General features: G+C 37.6%; 1 protein-coding gene and 1 pseudogene across 2 annotated transcripts in view; one reads left to right on the plus strand and one right to left on the minus strand.

The window, feature by feature from the left end:
* GLG1 (golgi glycoprotein 1) overlaps positions 1 to 19,997 on the minus strand; it is a 149,761-nt gene that overhangs the window by 99,409 nt on the left and 30,355 nt on the right. The gene's annotated exons all lie outside the window — the stretch shown is intronic.
* LOC125916527 (60S ribosomal protein L36-like) lies at positions 14,533 to 15,142 on the plus strand (annotated as a pseudogene).

Below are 19,997 nucleotides of genomic sequence, written 5' to 3' on the forward strand. Positions count from 1 at the left end.
TTATACATTATGCTATATTCACCACAAGTGTAGCTACCACCTGTCACAATACATCACTACTATAGTATCACTGACTATGCTCCTTACGCTGTTCTCTTTATCCCCATGACTCCATACTAGAAACCTATTATCTCCCTCTCCCTTTCATCCATTTTGCCCATTCCTTCACTCTCTCACCTCTGGCAACCATCAGTTTGTTCTCCGTATTTATAGGTGTGATTCTACTCGTGTTTGTTTATTCATTTGTTTGTTTTTTAGATACAAGAGTGAAATCAAATGGCATTTCCCTTATTCAGTCTCAGCATAATACACAGCATAACACACTCTAGATCTATCCATGTTGTCTCAAATGGCATGATCTCATCATTTTTTATGGCTGTGAAATATCCCATTGTATATAAATGTCACATCTTCCACATCCATTTGTCTATGAGTGGACACTTAGGTTGCTTCTATATCTTAGCTATTGTAAATAATGATGCAATAAACATAGGAGTGCATATAACTTCTGGGGCACCTGGGTGGCTTAGTTAAGTGTCCGACTCTTGATTTTTGCTCAGGTCATGATCTTGTAGTTCGTGAGATCAAACCCTGCGTTGGGCTCTGTGCTAAAAGGACAGAGCCTGCTTGAGATTCTCTCTCCCTCTTTCCCTGGCCTTCCCCTGCTCTCTCACGCGCTCTCAAAATAAATAAATAAACTTAAAAAAAAAAAAAAAAGAGTGTATATATCTTTCCAAATTAGTGTTTCATTTTCTTTAGGTAAATACCCAATAGTGGAATTATTATGTCATATGTTATTTCTATTTTTAATTTTTGAAGGAACATCCATACTGCTTTCCATAGTAGCTGCACCAATTTGCATTCTCAACAATAATAATTCATGAGGGTTCCTTTTCTCCATATGTTTGCTAACACTTGTTATTTCTTGTCTTTTTTAATTTAGCCACTCTACCATATGTAAAGGGATATCTTGTTCTGGTTTTGATTTGTATTCCCCTGTCAATTAGTAATATTGAGCATCTTTTCATGTGTCTGTTGGCCATTTGTATGTCTTCTTTAGAAAAATATCTATTCACGTCTTCTACTCTTTTTTTAATCTGTTTTTTGGTGTTATGTAAGTTCTTTATATTTTTTGAATATCAATCCCTTATCGGATATATAATTTGTGAATATCTCGCCCTATTCAGTAGGTTGCCTTTTAGTTTTATTGATGGTTTCCTTCACTGTGCCAAAGCTTTTTTTTTAAAGAGAGAGAGCAAGAGCAGAGGAGAGAGGCAAAGGAAGAGGGGGAAGGAAAGGGAGGGAGAGAGAGGGAGAGGGAGGGAGATGGGGGGGAGGGGGGAGAGAGAGAGAGAGAGAGAGAGAGAGAGAGAAATGGAGAATGAATCTTAAACAGGCTCCAAACTCAACACGAAGCCCGATGCAGGGCTCGATCCCATGATCATGGGATCATGACCTGAGCCAAAATCAAAAGTTGGATGTTCAACCAACTGAGGCACCCAGGCACCCCTTATTTATTTGTTTGTTTGTTTGTTTGTATTTTATTCTCTTTGATGCAATTCTAAGTGATGTTGTTTTAATTTCTTTGCTACTTTCATTGCTAGTGTATATAAATGCTACCAATTTCTGCGTATTAATTTATTATATCTTGCAACTTACTGAATTCATTTATTACTTCTAGTAGTTTTTTTAGTGAGGTCTTTAGGATTTTCTATGTACAGTATCATGTCATCTGCAAATACCTGACAGTTTAACTTCCTCTTCACGAATATAAAAGCCTCACTTCTTTTTTGTCTGATTGCTGGTGGTTAGGACTGCCAGTATTGCATTGAATAAAAGTAGCGAAACTGGACATCCTTCTCTTCTGCCTTGTCTTAGAGACAAAGCTCTCAGTTTTTCCCCATTGAGGATGATGTTAACTGTGGATTTTTCATACATAGCCCTTACTATGTTTAAGTATGTTCCCTCTAAACCCACTCTGTTCAGAGTTTTCATCATGAATGAATGTTGAATTTTGTCAAATGCTTTATGTTTATGTGCATCTGTTGAGATAATCATATGGTTTTTATCCTGCATTTTTTGATGTGGTATATCATGTTTATTAATTTGTGAATACTGACCCATCCTTTCAGCCCTGGAATAAATCTCACTTGAACATGGTGAATGATCTTTTTAATGTATTTATGTGCCACTGGCTAATACTTTGCTGAGGATTTCTCTATGTTCATTAGAGATATAGATATTGGCCTGGGTTCTTTTTTTTTTTTTTTAAGTTTATTTATTTATTTTGAGAGAGACAGAGACAGCAAGGGCAGAGAGGGAGGGAGAGAAAGAGAATCCCAAGTAGGCTCCATACTGCCAGCACAGAGCCCAACGTGGAGCTCGAATTCACGAAACCGTGAGATCACGACCTGAGCCAAAACCAAGAGTCAGATGCTTATCTGACTGAGCCACACAGATGCCCCACTTCTTGGGTTCATCTTGTTTGTTAATACTCTGTGCTGTTTGGACTTAGACGTCTAATTCCTTCCCAAGGTTAGGAATGTTTTCAGCTACCATTTCTTCAAATAAGTTTTCTACCCCTTTCTCTCTCTTCTTCCTCTTTTGGGACCCCTATCACGTGAATGTTTGTTTGCTTGATGTTGTCCAAAAGATCTGTTAACCTATCTTCATTTTTCAAACTCTTTACTCTTTGCTGTTCAGCTTGTGTGCTTTCCATTACCCTGGGTTCCAGATCATGGACACATTCTTCTGCATCGCTAATCTTCTGCTGATTCCTTCTAGTGTGTTTTTTATTACTGTGTTCTTCAACTCTAATTGGTTCTTGTTTATTTACCATCTCTTTAGTGAAGGTATCACTGAGTTCTTCGGCTCTTGTATCCAGCTTAGTTAGTATCTTTATGATCACTAGTTTAAATTCTTTAACAGGCATATTGCTTACCTCCATTTCATTTAGTTCTTTTTCTGAGGTTCTTTCTTGTTCTTTCTTTTGGAACATATTTCTCTGTCCCTCCATTTTACTTGACTTTCTGTATTTGTTTCTACGGATTAGGTGGAGCAGCTACTTCTCCTAAACTTGAAGGAATCGTCTTGTGTATGGTCATCCCCTATGATGACTATGTGTACTTGGTAACTTTTCCAGCTGAAAAACTTTTGAGCTACTAAGTGGAGGTACCACCTGCCCACCAATATTTCACCTTTGGCAGTATCACCACTTAAGGTGCACCTTTGTGAAATTATTAGCATTAGTTGGAATTAGTGGGGAAAGATGGGGGGAGGGCACAAGTGCTAATATTAGCAAAAAGAAGCATCTCTAACTGAACTGATTGCTTTCTGTTCTTAAGCCAGTTTTCCATGTACTCAATTATGAAGGATGGATAATAAATGAAAGAATGTACACAAATATTTGAACTACATTACTGAAGACTGTACCTAAAAGATTAAGAGCAATTTAGAATTTTATGTTTGTTAACTCACTGAACACCTGCTTTATAACACGTTAAGTTTTTAACCTATATGGCTTCCATCCATGTTTCTATGAATACACGTTCATAAATTTGAGTACTTGAGAACCTCACGACATTTTTAGAGGATGTGAAGAATTTGCTTTTTTTGAGAGGAGGGGCTGTTAAACTTGCTTTCTCTCCCCAGGAATTGAGGACAGTTTTATGTATTAGTTACTTAACTTTGGCCCTACAGGTACTGGGAAACTAAAGTAGTTAGAAGAAAAGGATGTTCTAAGAGAAGGGCAGATAAAAATATTTAAATCCAATTTCAAAAAGTTAATCTTAAAATAAAATGAAATTTTAAGCTAATTCTATTATCCATTCTGTCATTGTACACCTTCCTTTTACTTTTTAAATGAAGAATCTAACTACAGTTCCCTATTTCTTGCTTCATGTGACTTTTATCATTAAAAATAATCCTCTCTAAACCATCTTGAGGTTTTTCTGCTGTTTTTGCTGTTTAAAAAACAACTCTCTCCTCCTTAATGCTTTATCCTCTTTAACCCTCTATCCTCTGTTAGTTTTGGACAGTGACATAAGATTATGTACCAACTTGACTAGGCCAAAGAGTGCCCAAACATTCAAACATTTAGTCAAACATTATCCTCATCCAGGATTTGGTTATTATATCTCTCTAGCCTCTGTGTCTCTGATGGCTCTGAGAGTTTGGAGGAAGCATGGTCAGGTATTTTGTAGACTATCCCTCAATTTAGGTTTATGTGGTATTTTTCTCACAGGTTACAGGTTTTGGAGAGGAAGTACCACTTTCAACACGTCATATCAAAGGCATACATGATATAAACATGACATTACTAATGACGCTAACTTTGATCATCTGGTCAAGGGAGTGTCTGCCAGATTTCTCCACTGTAAAATGACTCCCATCCACCTTCCCAGAGCCTACTCTTTGGAAGCAATGAACTAAGCTCAGCCCATACTCAAGGTGGAATGGTGAGCTAAGCTCTACCTCTAAAGGGGGAAATATCCATATAAATTATTTGCTATTCTATATAGGAACTTGTCTCTTCTTTCCCATTTATTGACTTAATAAAATTAATTTGTCTCCATGTCAGTTCTCCTTTCAACCATGAATGACAATAGCATTTTCTCAGTGAGCAACCCCCACATACCCAATGGAACTTTGGGTTTACTTTGATTCCTTTTACTCCTGCGTGTTCTGTATCTTAGTCCTATAACAAGCTCTCCCAAGTCACTTTTCACTGCTGTTCAGACTTAGTCAATATCTTTTTCTTCTGTCATTGCTTTAATCCAGGCCATCCTCATGTTCTAGACGACTTAAATAAGCTCTGAGCACATCTCATTTTTTCCCTCCATGTGTTTTTCGGCTCCAATCTGCCTTTCATATCAACACAATCATACTGTATGAGAAAGAAATGTTTGCAGAGGTAGAAACCGTATTCTTGACTCTAGATTTGTATCTAGAATACAGAAAGTGCATAATAAATAAATGCTGAGAAGTAGAAAATACAACGATATTTTTCTTCACCACAGTAATCTCCATGGTAGGAATTAAAGACAGCCTGTAAAAAATTAAATAAACAATAGAAATATTTAAATGTTAATTATTTTAAACCTAACATATATTGCCAAGGTGTGAATGAATGTAAATGTGCAAGGAGGTATGTAAATGTTAGATAAGAAAATATTTAAGGTGTTGCAAAACTATAACTAAGAAGCTAAGGAAAGAAAAATGTCTTTGTCTGGAAAAAGAATGTAGGGAGTCTAAGAATCCAGACTCCTCAACAGTCTCCCCAAACCTGATGTCCTGACCTTTCTACAGGAGAAAATCCTGACTAAAATGACATATCCTATACCACAGGGATCCAATCCTGTCTCTTGACCTGTAAGCAGGAGATAACATGGTATAGCTTTGCCAACTCTTTATTTAACACATGAAATAAAGGATGGTAGGACAGTGGCAAAACAAAAACAAAAACAAAAAAAAAAAAAACAAGGCAGGGAGGGGGGACAAATCTTACTCTTATTGAGGAAATAAAAGTGTGAGTTTCCCAAATGTCATTTACTTTTCCTTGCTTTTATAAAATGCTAATAACATTTCTGACTAGAATTTTAAATTCTTATTTTTTTAATATAGGGAGATATGATTGCATAAAGGTTGAAAACCGTTTAAATCAGCAAAACACCAAAACTTCATTATTATAAAGTTCTCAAGTTTATTGCTGAGGAATGATTAACAGCTGAGATCTATAATTCATGGTATGAAACATGAGTACTGGCTTCTTAGAGCTGCCTTTCAGAGAGAGAGAGAGAGAGAATTTTCTGCCTCCTTTTGTTTTGTTTTGTTTTGTTTTGTTGTTGTTGTTTGGTGGAAGGAACACAATCATCTGTGTTGTAACATCTATCTCCCTCAGCTCTAGCCTGGCTCACGGTGGTTCAGTGATGTTTGCAACGCCAGCTAGTTAGAATATGAAATGAGCCAAGTGGCAGGTATCTCTTTATTCTAATGAAAGAAGTGAATCAAAAACATTAGAGTTTCCTAGGACATAGGACTGATCTTGATTTGGGTCACTTCAGAAGTAAAACTCCCAAAGACAAAAATCACTGCTTCCAATACTCAAACCCTATTACATACAGTGAGGTCCTGTTTGTCTCTCCCACTTTTAGTCCTACTGTGTTCCAGTGGCTTCAGGTGGGACTCATTCCTAAGAAAGTAAATCAAATGATTCCACTCTCAGACTATACATGTGACATTCCTAAGTGTTTCGGGGACTGAGACAATAATGAACAATAAAACATTTGCAAATAATGCTGGCACAGATGCAGTAGGGATCAGAGCTACTCGGGCTACCTTGCCACCAGGTAGAGGCCATGAAGGAAGCCAACCCCGAAGTGGAGGGAAAAGAAAAATGAGTCCAGCTAAGAGGCTGAGCTCCAGTATCTAGCTAACTCCGAAGCCACTGCTATTCCTTATTATAGTTATAAGAAGCAAATTCTCTTTTTAGCTTAACCTAGTTTGGAGAGGGCTTCCTGTCACTACAAAAGAGTCACACCCTTAACTGATTTAGTAAGGAACGTGTACTTACTTAAATGTCACTCAGATAAAACAAAGGTGAAGAAAAAATATTAGAATAATTTTACTATCTTTTATTTCTTTTTTAACTTCTTTCATTTGAGAGAGGAAAAGAGCACATGTGTGCAAGCACAAGCAGGGGAGGGAAACAGAAGGAGAGAGAATCTCAAGCAGGCTCCATGCTCAGCGCAGAGCCTGAGGCTGGGCTCAATCTCAAGACCCTGGGATTATGACCGGAGCCAAAATCACGTGTAGGATGCTCAGCCAACTGAGCCACCTAGGTGCCGCACAGAATAATTTTACTATCTTTAATGTAACCCTGTTTATTTAAAATTGTAATGACAACACAGTAAAGGCCTCTTTTCAAGAAATCAAATAGTATTATGCATACTATATGCAGAGAGCAATGAAGTCACTAGTCAAATTTAAAAGGATATGGGAAAAAGAAACATAATACTTTTAAGACATTAAAGTTTACTACTCTATACTCTGGCAAATGGGCCTGTTTAGTTCCTAAATACAACAATTTCTGTCTAGTATCTTCTAAAAGTAACGTGACGTACTTTTGTATCATTTATCTTTCTAATCTCAATGGGATCTCTCAGCCTACTAAATTATATTTTTCAATAAGGCCTAGAAGAGTTATTAAATTTTCACCTACTTATTTGAAGTCTCATCTATTTTTTTTTTTTATTTTTTTATTTTTGGGACAGAGAGAGACAGAGCATGAATGGGGGAGGGGCAGAGAGAGAGGGAGACACAGAATCGGAAACAGGCTCCAGGCTCCGAGCCATCAGCCCAGAGCCTGACGCGGGGCTCGAACTCGGACCGTGAGATCGTGACCTGGCTGAAGTCGGACGCTTAACCGACTGCGCCACCCAGGCGCCCCTCTCATCTATTTTTTAATGGGCACCTGGCAAACTACTAAGTTTATATCTCAATATTAAACAATTCTATTAACAGATCCCTGGCTACAGCTATAGTATGCTGAAATCCTAAAAAGTATTTCAATGATAGTCTCACAGCAGAACAAATCAAATGAGGTTTGAAGAACTATTAAAAATAAAATGCCTGCCTCTCTGGAAGACCCAGAAGGTGGTGACATGTAAGTACCCCTGGAAAGAAGTCATCATATTTGTTTTCTCAGAGATAGGTTTGTGAAATGAAACCAATCAAAACTCAGAGTTCTGTTGCTGCTGCAACTACTATAAGGATGCAAGAGTCAAGAGAGAAAAAACAAACAAAAAAAGTGTATTAAACAAAAAGACAAGTATAGCAACAGAACTTGCTCAAATTTTCCTAAAAGTGGGGCTAGATCATTGATATAAAAATGTGGTTAAGGGGTGCCTTGGTGGCTCAGTCAGTTGAGCATCTGACTTCAGCTCAGGTCATGATCTCGCGGTCTGTGAGTTCGAGCCCCACGTCAGCCTCTGTGCTGACAGCTCAGAGCCTGGAGCCTGCTTCGGATTCTGTGTCTCCCTCCCTCTCTGCCCCTCCCCTGCTCATGCTCTGTCTCTGTCTCAAAAATAAATAAAAACATTAAAAAAAATTTTTTTTTAAATGTGGTTAAATGTTTACAGCCTAATAAATACTAACACTCTCAATTTTTCAATTCATAGCATTTTGAATTATTCAATGCCTGGGATAACCCCAGTTTGACTTTATAGTGACTATCTCAGCTGACAATGATCCTAGACATAATTCATTGTGTAAAATGTAAACATCAGTGTTGATTTTGATGCATAATAAACCAAAGCACGTTACAAAGCAGAGTTGTCAAATCACATACGGGGCAAAAATGTCATCCCTTATGGCACAACTACATTAAGTAATTAACTTCTTTTGCCTCTGTTAACCACAAGATTCAGTATGAGAGGGGACCTAAGTACCAACCCTTAAGCTTCCATTCATCACCACACCAATTTGATTCACCTTCTGCCATGTCTCTGACATACTGCTCTAAAACTCTGTTTTGCTACTCAAGACATAACTAATTTGAGACCACTAACACCAAAACCAAGAATCATAGCAACAGTCTACTATAAATGACTAAAATATCTCATCTTCCTGTAATACTTAAATACCTTAATTCCTAGCTTGTGTAGTCCAGAGCAACATAATAAACCACGTTCTTAAAGAGGAGTAGCCAGCAAAGCCACTTGTTAGATGTTAATTGAAAAACTTGTCATTTCCCTAGCTATACCAGTGTGTAAATGTAACAGAAATTGGGTATTTCTTACCCAAATCTTTCTGATTTGTTTTGTTGGAAGGGGAAAATCTTTAGGAATCAAAATAATTAGATGACATCCTTTTACATCTCACCTGTAGATTTAGACTGGAGAATGTCAAATTACAATTGATTTGGTTCTCATATATAAGGTAACTTAGAAAAACGGCTTAATGTAAAAAAAAAAACAACTGCTGAAACCTATAATAAATATCAGTTACTAGATTAAGCTTTCTTCAAAATAACGTTGATATAAGAGTTGAACAGGGGCGCCTGGGTGGCGCAGTCGGTTAAGCGTCCGACTTCAGCCAGGTCACGATCTCGCGGTCTGTGAGTTCGAGCCCCGCGTCAGGCTCTGGGCTGATGGCTCGGAGCCTGGAGCCTGTTTCCGATTCTGTGTCTCCCTCTCTCTCTGCCCCTCCCCCGTTCATGCTCTGTCTTTCTCTGTCCCAAAAATAAATAAAAAACGTTGAAAAAAAAAATTAAAAAAAAAAAAAAAAGAGTTGAACATTACATTTCCACTAGGCATGTCACAACTTCTGAGTATAGGGTGGGTGATCTTCTGTCCAGCCACTACAGAAGTCTTCAGTAAGTGTTTTGGTAATCATTTTTTTTCATAACAAGCCTGAATTTTCTATATTGGTAAGCACAACAACAAACATATCTGACCAACTCAAAAGACCCAAAGATAATTCTTTTCTTAAACTGAAGAAAATCAAGTTTGTATGTGCGTGCGTGCGTGTGTGTGTGTGTGTGTGTGTTTAAACTGAACATTACCCAATGACTTTAATGACTCTTGGGTTCTCCCTCCTGAAATTTGACTCCCTACCTATTTAATTTTTACAGTTCTATGTATACCTTCTATTTGCTTAATCAATAGTATCCTAAACCTAGTGTACATGTGATCTACTAGAGAAGCTTTAAAAAAAAAAAAAAAAACCAGATGTGATAATATATTTCTTATAATGGAGGTTATCGGTTATTGGTTACTTAGGAAAAACCCAACCAAAATCAACTCAAATTGTTGAAAAATTTAAAAATCTTCTTAAAAGCAACAAATAGCTAACAACATTATAGGTATTGCCAAACTAGTGCTGAAAGAAAGAAGGATACCTAGAAACATAGAACTCAAAATCTCATTTTTGCCTTGAATATACTTGCTATACCTATCAAAATGGGTCCTCCTTTTTGAAGGGCTATGTGGGCAGAAATGAAGCCAAGATCTGCCCAAGGTAAAAAGTCTAATAAGAGATGCTCTTGCTTTAAGTTGGAATCTCAAAAGGCTACACTCTTAAGGGCAAACTACAATTAAACTAGCTCTTCCTCAGATTTGCATTGTCTGGCCATTTCAGAAAACCTTAAAACTCTGAAACTGATTTAAGGTGATCCTGGTGTGGTGATGGGTGATGGAACTGGTAGTCAGAAATGCCTAACAGAAGAAATAAAAATCCTTTCTGAAAAACAGCACTTTATCTTAGGCCCCAAATCATTCCTACAAATAATTTCCCCAAAAAACAATGAGTGGCATACAGTAAAAATAACTAAACATACTGTGCAATAAGACACCAAGAATGAGAATCAGCAGAAAGACAAAGAAACAGATCTTTAAAGACTTCAGTTATTGGTACAATTAGATAAGAGAACAATTATAATTGCCATACTTTTAAAAAAATGTTTATTTTTGAGAGAAAGAGGGCCAGGGGGGGGGGGGGGGGGGCAGAAAGTGGGGCAGAGGAGCTGAAGTGGACTCTGTGCTGACAGAAGAGAGCCCAACGTGGGGCTCGAACTCATTACCATGAGATCATGAACTGAGCCGAAGATGGTCCTGCCCCCATAAATGGTATACTTAACCTTCAGAATACTAGGAAAAATCATGTAGGTAATCACCAGAATCATGAGAATACTAAGAAAAATACTAGGAAAATCATCATTTACCATTTTTATATTAAATACTTCATGAATAATTTATAGTAGAATAAGTCAAAGTAGAAAACTTAATTGAAAATCTTGATATACCTTTTAACACAGTACACCCAAACAGTTATTCTGTATTATCCTGGGTTTGAAGGTATATATACCCAACTCTTTATCAGCTGTCAGTGACAAATCTAAAGCATATCCATCTTGTAAATATTGATCCCAGATTTCAAATACATCCTTAATAGATTCCATCTCATCATTGCTTCTGCTGCTTCCTGTACTTTCATTATCAAAATGCAACAGTTTTTAAAATTTTGATACCTCATAATTTTGTGGGAAACAGGACTGCCTCTTTGCTCTATTACCACAAAACATTTCATTTATGTATTAATAAAAACCAATCAGAATAATAAACCCAAAGAATGTTTTCATTTCTACTTCACCTATATCCTACTATTAATCTCTGTATACACACTTGACTTAAGCATTTGTCCACTGGTCTAGTAAATTTTGGTGCAAAAATATAATAGATGTACAAACACTGCCACATACTCTTCTAGCAAAAGATGTTCTAGGTACTTGTCATAAAATACCGCATGATGAAGACCTTCTTGATGAATAACTAATTACATGAGATGTATTTCGTTTTCATCCTTAGAAATAATTTGTTCACCCACTGAATTTTTAGTTTCAGAAAATTTACCCAGGATATTGTCATTTGAATACTCTGTCCAAAATGATGCTTCTATAATATTATAGACCAGTACTGCCCAACAGAAATATGAGCAACATATGTAATTTTACATTTTTTAGTAACCATATTAAAAAAGTAAACAGAGGTGTGCATGGCTGGCTCAGTTAGCATAGTGTGTGACTCTTGATCTTACGGTCACTGAGTTCGAGGCCCACGTTGGGTGTGAAGCCTATTTAAAAAATAAAAATAAAAAGCAATCAGCAAGACAGTATGGTACTGGCACAAAAACAGACACTCAGATCAATGGAACAGAATAGAGAACCCAGAAATGGACCCCCAAACGTATGGCCAACTAATCTTTGACAAAGCAGGGAAGAATGTTCAGTGGAATAAAGACAATCTCTTCAGCAAGTGGCGCTGGGAAAACTGGACAGAGACATGCAGAACAATGAACCTGGACCACTTTCTTACACCGCACACACAAAATAAACTCAAAATGGATGAAAGACCTCAATATAAGACAGGAAGCCATCAAAATCCTCGAGGAGAAAGCAGGCAAAAACCTCTTTGACCTTGGCCGCAGCAACTTCTTACTCAACACGTCTCTGGAGGCAAGGGAAACGAAAGCAAAAATGAACTACTGGGAGCTCATCAAAATAAAAAGCTTCTGCACAGCGAAGGAAACAATCAGCAAAACTAAAAGGCAACCTTCGGAATGGGAGAAGATATTTGCAAACGACGTATCAGATAAAGGGTTAGTATCCAAAATCTAGAAAGAACTTATCAAACCCAACACCCACAAAACAAATAGTCCAGTGAAGAAATGGGCCAAAGACATGAATAGACACTTCTCCAAAGAAGACATCCAGATGGCCAACCGACACATGACAAAATGCTCAACGTCACGCGTCATCAGGGAAATACAAATCAAAACCACCACGAGATACCACCTCACCCCTGTCAGAATGGCTAACGTGAACAACTCAGGCAACCACAGATGTTGGCGAGGATGCGGAGAGAGAGATCTCTTTTGCACTGCTGGTGGGAACGCAAGCTGGTGCAGCCACTCTGGAAAACAGTATGGAGCTTCCTCAAAAAATTAGAAATAGAAGTACCCTAGGACCCAGCAATTGCACTACCAGGTATTTATCCAAGGGATACAGGTGTGCCGTTTTGAAGGAACACACGCACCCCAATGTTCACAGCAGCGCTAACAACAATAGCCAAAGTAAGGAAAGAGCCCAAATGTCCATCGATGGATGAACGGATAAAGAAGATGTGGTACGTATGTACGATGGAGCATTACTCAGCCATCAAACAGAATGAAATCTTGCCGTTTGCAACTACATGGATGGAACTAGAGGGTATTATGCTAAGTGAAAGTAGTCAGCCAGAGAAAGACAAGTATCATAGGACTTCACTCATTGGAGGATTTTAAGATACAAAACAGATGAACGTAAGGGAAGGGAAGCAAAAATAACATAAAAACAGGGAGGGGGACAAAACAGAAGAGACTCTTAAATATGGAGAACAAACTGAGGGTTGCTGGAGGGGTTGTGGGAGGGGGGATGGGCTAAATGGGTGAGGGGCATTAAGGAATCTATTCCTGAAATCACTGTTGCACTATATGCTAATTTGGATGTAAATTTAAAAAATAAAATTAAAAAAATAAAATCTATACAACACCCAAAAATCTATTAATTAAATAAAAAAGTAAAAAGAAACAGGTGAAATTAATTTTAATATATTTTATTTAACCCAATATATCCAAAATGTTATTTCAACAAGTAATCAACATAAAAAATTGAGATATTTTACATTTTTTCTCTTTCCAGGTCTTGGAAATCCCATATATATTTTACACTTACAGCACATCTCAAGTCCACTTTTTAGTGCTCAATGGCCTCACATAGCTGGTGGCTACCATACCAAAAAGTAGGGGCATCTGGGTGGCTCAGTCGACTGAGTGTCTGACTCTTGGTATCAGCCCAGGTCATGATCTTGTAGTCATGGGATCAAGTCCCACATGAGGCTCTGCACTGATAGCATGGAACTTGCTTCGGATTCTCTCTCTCCCACTCTCTCTGCCCTATTCTCGCTCTCTCTCAAAACAAATAAAAAGCATAAATCTATAGTGCTGCTATTTGTCTCTTTACATTTCTCTCCTAATTCATATAATTGTGAAGTATTTTCTTCTGTCAATGTTCTTCTCTTTGCCAGTATGGGCACAAAATGAAAAATTCTTAATTTTCAACTGTGTTCAACAAAAGCCTAAACTATGAAAATAGTATCTTAGAATTACCAGAGTGTAATGTATCCATATGGTAACTGCAAGATAGAAACTAAATTCTCCTTGAAAGACTTCTAAGAAAGAATAAAGGCCATGAGATATCAATTCTTTTTTTTAATTAATTTTTTTTCAATATATGAAATTTATTGTCAAATTGGTTTCCATACAACACCCAGTGCTCATCCCAAAACGTGCCCTCCTCAATACCCATCACCCACTCTCCCCTCCCTCCCACCCCCCCATCAGCCCTCAGTTTGTTCTCAGTTTTTAAGAGTCTCTTATGCTTTGGCTCTCTTCCACTCTAACCTCTTTTTTTTTTTTTCCTTCCCCTCCCCCATGGGTTTCTGTTAAGTTTCTCAGGATCCACATAAGAGTGAAAACATATGGTATCTGTCTTGAGATATCAATTCTTACAAATACTCTTCTTCAAAAGAGAAACTAAAAAACTAAAACTGGGTCCAATGGAACCTTATAGTACAGCAAAAGTTAAAGAAATGAGACAAATTTGACATAATCTTTACAGAATAAAATATAAAAAGTGATCTAGCAGATCGAGAACCAGAAGAGCCTAACAATTTTGAAAAAGAAAAGTAAAAAGACACTGTACCAGATTTCAAGACTTATTATAAAGCAAATGTAATCTAGAGTGAGATACTGGCAAAAGCATAGAGACAAAAGGAATGAATCTATCCATGTGTTAAAACTCACAGATTGTGTGCACACATACACACAAAAGCAAATTTTAATACATGTAAAGTATATCTTAATGTAAAAAAGGAAAAAATGATGAACTATAGTAATTTAGTTTAAAAAAAAGTACAAAGAGTTAAGCAGCTGGGCATAATGGAAAAGAAAACTAGTAAACTGCAAGGTAAGTCAAAAGAAATTATTCAGAACATAGCATGAATAAGTTAATAAATGTGAAACCTTCCACCACAGCAGCCAGTGAAGAACAGAACAAAAGGCTCTGTGATACCCCATGGCCATGCACCTCAACAAAGGCCACAAGATGACCAAGAACATGAGTAAGCTGAGGCACAGGCACCACTGTGGATGCCTGACCACACATACCAAATTCCTCTGGGACATGACTGGAAAGTTATGTGGCTTTGTCTCATACAAGCAGAGCACCTTGAAGCTGTTATAAGTCTCCAAGGATAAGCAGGCCCTCAGGATCATCAAGAGAAGAGTGAGGACACACAACCAGGCCAATAGGAAACATGAAGACCTGAGCAAAGTCTTGACTGCCAAGAGGACTGCAGCTGCCAAGGACTGAGCCCTCTCCCCACTCTGTGTATATTAAAACCTTCACAGAAATAAATAAATAAACATGGAAAAACAGCAAGAAATCTAACTTGGTTGATGTTCTAGAAGAGAAAGAGTAGGGCAAGTAAGGGCTGAGAATTTTCCAGAATGGATGAAAGACACTAAACCAAAAAAAAAAAAAAAAAAAAAAAAACCTCAGGGACGCCTGGGTGGCTCAGCTGGTTGAGCGTCCAACTTGATTTTGGCTGGATCATGATCTAATAGTTTGTGAGTTCGAGCCCCACATCAGGCTCTACACTGACTCACAGAACTTGCTTGGGATTCTCTCTCTCTTCCCGTCTCTCTCTGCCCCTCCCTGCTCACATGTGCACTCTCTCTCTCAAAAAAATAAATAAATAAAAATAATTCAAAAATTTAAATCAAAAGAAACTCAGTAAACCCTAAGCCCAACAAATAAAAGGAAAATACCACACAGAAAAATCATAGTGAATGAGGGAAACAGAAGATACCTGAAAAGAAGCCACAGGAACTGACTGTTCAATACTAACAGTGAAAGCCAAGACAGTGGACGGAAGGAAATGTGCTAAAAGAAAAAATATTCCAAACTAAAATTCTCTACGGAAAGATTTTTTAAGACCACAAATTTCTCCCTTTTTGTCCCCTCCCATTTCTTGATGAACACCCTTTTGAATCTGATAGTATCATTATTCCCATCAAGGAATGGAGTCTAGGTGTGCGTGGTGGCTCAGTTGGTCAAGCACTGAACTCTCAGTTTCCACTGAGGTCATTGTCTCTTGGGTCATGAGACTGACCCTTGTGTCAGGCTCTGTACTGATGGCATGGAGTCTGCTTGGGATTCTCTCTCTCCCTCTCTCTCTCTCTCTCACTTACACACATTCTCGTCTCTCTCCAACTCACACACACACACACACACACACTCACACACACACACACACTCTCTCTCTCTCTCTCTCTCTCTCTCTCTCTCTCTCATCTCTCTCAAAATAAATAAAGTTAAAAAAAAAAAAAGAGAGATGGAGGCTAATTCCTCCACTCTTTGGAATCTTGGCTTGGCTACCCAATTTGTTCTGGTCAATGAGACATCAGCAAATATGACAGCAAAGGTTTGTAAAGTGCTTGTGCATAGGAACTTATCATTTCTATATTGATTTTTGAAGGTAGTCACCACTTGAAGGAGTTTAGGCTGGCCAGCTGGATGATGAGAGGTATGTTGCCCAGTTACCCCTCTCACCCTAGCAGATCACCAGACATATGACTGTCTGGCCCCCAGATGACCTGACAAATGACTGTAGATACACGAATGAGCTGAGCTGACACGCTGTAAACCAGAGACAAGCCATCCCATTGAGCCCTGCCCAAATTGCTGACCTACAGATACATGGGGAAACAGTTGTTGTTTTTGAGTCATTGAGTTTGGGATGGTCTGTTATCCAGAAATAGATAATTGACACCTAGACCCAACAAAAATATCTTTTAAGAATAGGGTAGAATAAAGACCTTTCCAGACAAACAAAACCTGACAGCTGGCCACTAGGAGACCCTCACTAAAGGAAATTCCAAAGAATGTACTGTAGGCAGAAGGAAAGTTGTCCCAAATGGAAGATCAGAGATGCAAGAAGGCATGAGGAACAAAGAAAGTGCTGAATATGAGGGTAAATCTATAAAAATATTGATTTTGTAATAAAATAATAGAATGAAAAAAAATGCAATGCCGGTTGCTTTTGTAATACAATAACAACCCCTTAAAGTATTTAAAATATTCAATGCTCCAGGGGCGTCTGGGTGGCTCAGTGGGTTAAGCGTCAGACTTCAGCTCAGGTCATGATCTCACGGTTCATGGGTTCGAGCCCCACCATCAGGCTCTGTGCTGACAGCTCAGAGCCTGGGGTCTGCTTTGGATTCTGTGTCTCCCTCTCTCTCTGCCCCTCCTCCACTTGTGCTCTGTCTCTCCCTCTCTCTCTCAAAAATAAATAAACATTACAAATTTTTTTTTTAAATATTCAACGCTCTGGACGCCTGAGTGGCTCAGTCAGCTGAAGGTCAGATTCTTGACTTCAGCTCAGGTTATGATGCCAGGGTCATGGGATTGGGCCCCGCACTGGGCTCTGGGCTCTACACTTGAGCATGGAGCCTGCTTAAGATTCCCTCCCTCTGTCCCTCCAACTCCCTTTCTCTTTCTCTCTCTCTCTCCCTCTGCCCCTCTTCCCTGCTCATGCTTTCTTTCTAAAAAAAAAAAAAAAAAAAAAAAAAAAAAAATCAATGTCAGCAATCATTCCCATTCTGATTTAATTTACCTGAGACATCTAGGTACTGATAGTTTAAAAATCACCCAAAGTGCAACTAGGGTTTGGAATCACTATCTTAGGCCTTGCATATTTAAAGTTGGCATTAATCCCCACGTTCTTTCTCCTTTTATTTGGCTTGCCTTTTTTGAAGTTAATGACATGTGATTCTACATTGAAATAAGTTTTTAAAAACTTACTGTCTTCTGTAATACAAAGAGGCTCACCTTGGGAGATATTAAAGGTCTTAAAACAATTACTATGTAATTTCTAATTATTTTTCGTCAAGAGGATATGACTATAAATTCACAGGGTATTCCCAGTTGCAAGCATTAAAGAAAATTTCAGCTAAGGCTAAAGCTAAACAGGTTTTCTGGTTAATGTTCTTCTACAATAAACTGAACAAAATAGTAACTAATATAAAAGACCAGGCTACAGGCCATCTGTTAACTAAACTAACAATAACAGATCTGGATACTGTGCTACTCAAAATATTCTATGTTAACTGCTCATTTTTCTAAAATTGCTCTGTTGACTAGATACAGCTGATGGTGCTTATGATCTAAATCAATACACGAACTTAAGAATTACAATAACCCTCAAAGCAAACCTTTAAAACCCTTAAATGATGAAAGATTCCAAAGTAATGAATTCTGGCTGCAATATCAAAGTAAGAAGGAGTGAAATTAATGTAAGGAATAAGAAAACGATGCACCTAACAGACAATATAAATAAGCAGATTATATAAGCCATACCTTACTGATTTTAAGATGCCCCATTATTTCATTGTACCACTAGCAAAAAAAACTCTGCCAATTATAATTATGTCATACAATTTAAGATACATCCTGATTTCAAAGATGTTAAGGTAAAAGATAAAAAGTATGCTTTACCACCAATAAAATATGACAAAACATTATAACCAGGCAACCAGGGGATTTTTGCCAGAAGCTGTCTACCAGTATTAAAACTCTCAGCCAAACCAACCATACACAACCCAATTTAACATCAAAACAACAGCCTCAAGGAAACAACACTCTCTCTATGCAGCAAAGGTATCAAAGAGAAAATGTTACATCTATGGAGAAATAGCAATATTCAAATTCATTACCACCCCTAAAGCAGTATCACAAAAATGTACATATCCACCCAAGAGAGAATGCATAAGTGTGCTGGTTCACGTGTGCACCATGCACATTCTCTGTCTCTCAAAAACCCAAACTAGTTTAATCAAAGTCTGCAGCATCACATTGGCCCTAATTAATAAAAGTCCATACCAAATATAAAAACTGACAAATTCAGCAAATTCCTACAAAAATGCAGGATTACTTAAAGAGATTATAGCAAAACATTGTTCTAGCTGAAGATGATGCTAATTCGGATGGACTGTAAACCATTAAAAAGAGATATATGTACATAATATATTATATTCTAAGACAAATTTGTCCTACAAAGGGAATGTCATAATTACTGCCAGCTTTGCAAGCCACATACAATCTCTACAATCTTGGTGTTTTCTTTTAACAATCTTTTAAAACTATAAAAACCATTCTTACCTCCAGAAACTCACAAAAACAGGCTGTGGACTGGATTTAGTCCATGGGCTGCAGATTGCCAATGTCTGGTCTAAGATATAAATGGGCATAAATGGGTGCTTCATAAAACAAGACTGCTAAAGAAATTAGCGAACAGATCTATTCTGGATTTTAATTTAATAGGTTTTTGAAAAATGCTTTAACAGGAACTGCTAAACCAAACCAAAACAAAACAAAACAATGAGGCCTACTGAAAAAAACTTTACTTTTTATTCTTTACATTTAAAATCTAATCTTTGGGGGTGTCTGGGTGGCTCAGTCAGTTGAGTGTCCAACTCTTGATTTGGGCTCAGGTCATGATCTCACAGTTCATGGGATCAAGCCCCACAATTGGGGCTGACAGTGCAGAGCCTGCTTGGGATTCTCTCTCATTCTCTCTCTGCTCCTCCCCTACTCACTCACTCTCTCTCTCTCTCTGTCTCTCTCTCAAAATAAATAAATAAACTTAAAAAGTTTTTTTAAATAAAATCCAATCCTTGACAAGGTTCTGTTTATGCATAGGAACCTGAATGAGTAGCTGAAGAAATATTTTTATTTTTACTTCTTAGAGAAAATCATGTATCAATTCTAATGTAGGAAAATAGACATTGAAATCTTACTGAGGTCAAACCATTTTTTCTAATGACTTCTATCATACTTTATATGTTGGACCCCACCCTCCACAAACCTGGACTTCAACAAAAATACACAAAGAATAACTTTCAGAGGATTACCCTATCCACTTTGCTAATAGCAAAGCCTATACAGGTTCTATAAACGTCAAGAAAGAGAAATGAATCGCTAAGATCAGTAAAATGCCAAAGCTAGGGCAACAGCTTTTGTATTAGTGCTGCCTGGTATACTTGTTTATAAAGGGAAAAATAAATCCATAGGGAGTTTTATATAAATGGTGTTTTCAGTAGTTATTAAACTTAAAAACTGAATGCCAATTCAGATAAATCTCTGTCAAAGTGACCAGATATATACGCTTAGCTGTTCCTATGTAGAAGGAAACATTTCCCAATTTAAAAACTAGATTCACACACGTTCTAAGTAAATCTATTCCGATCAATTGTTTGAATCACAAAGGAAATCACCAAAGGCAGACTCTAGAAATGTCTTCTGACAAAGAACTCTGCAAAGTTAAAATGGGTCATGACTATGG

This window comes from Panthera uncia, assembly GCF_023721935.1.
Source record: "Panthera uncia isolate 11264 chromosome E2 unlocalized genomic scaffold, Puncia_PCG_1.0 HiC_scaffold_20, whole genome shotgun sequence".
Classification (NCBI taxonomy): Eukaryota; Metazoa; Chordata; class Mammalia; order Carnivora; family Felidae; genus Panthera; species Panthera uncia.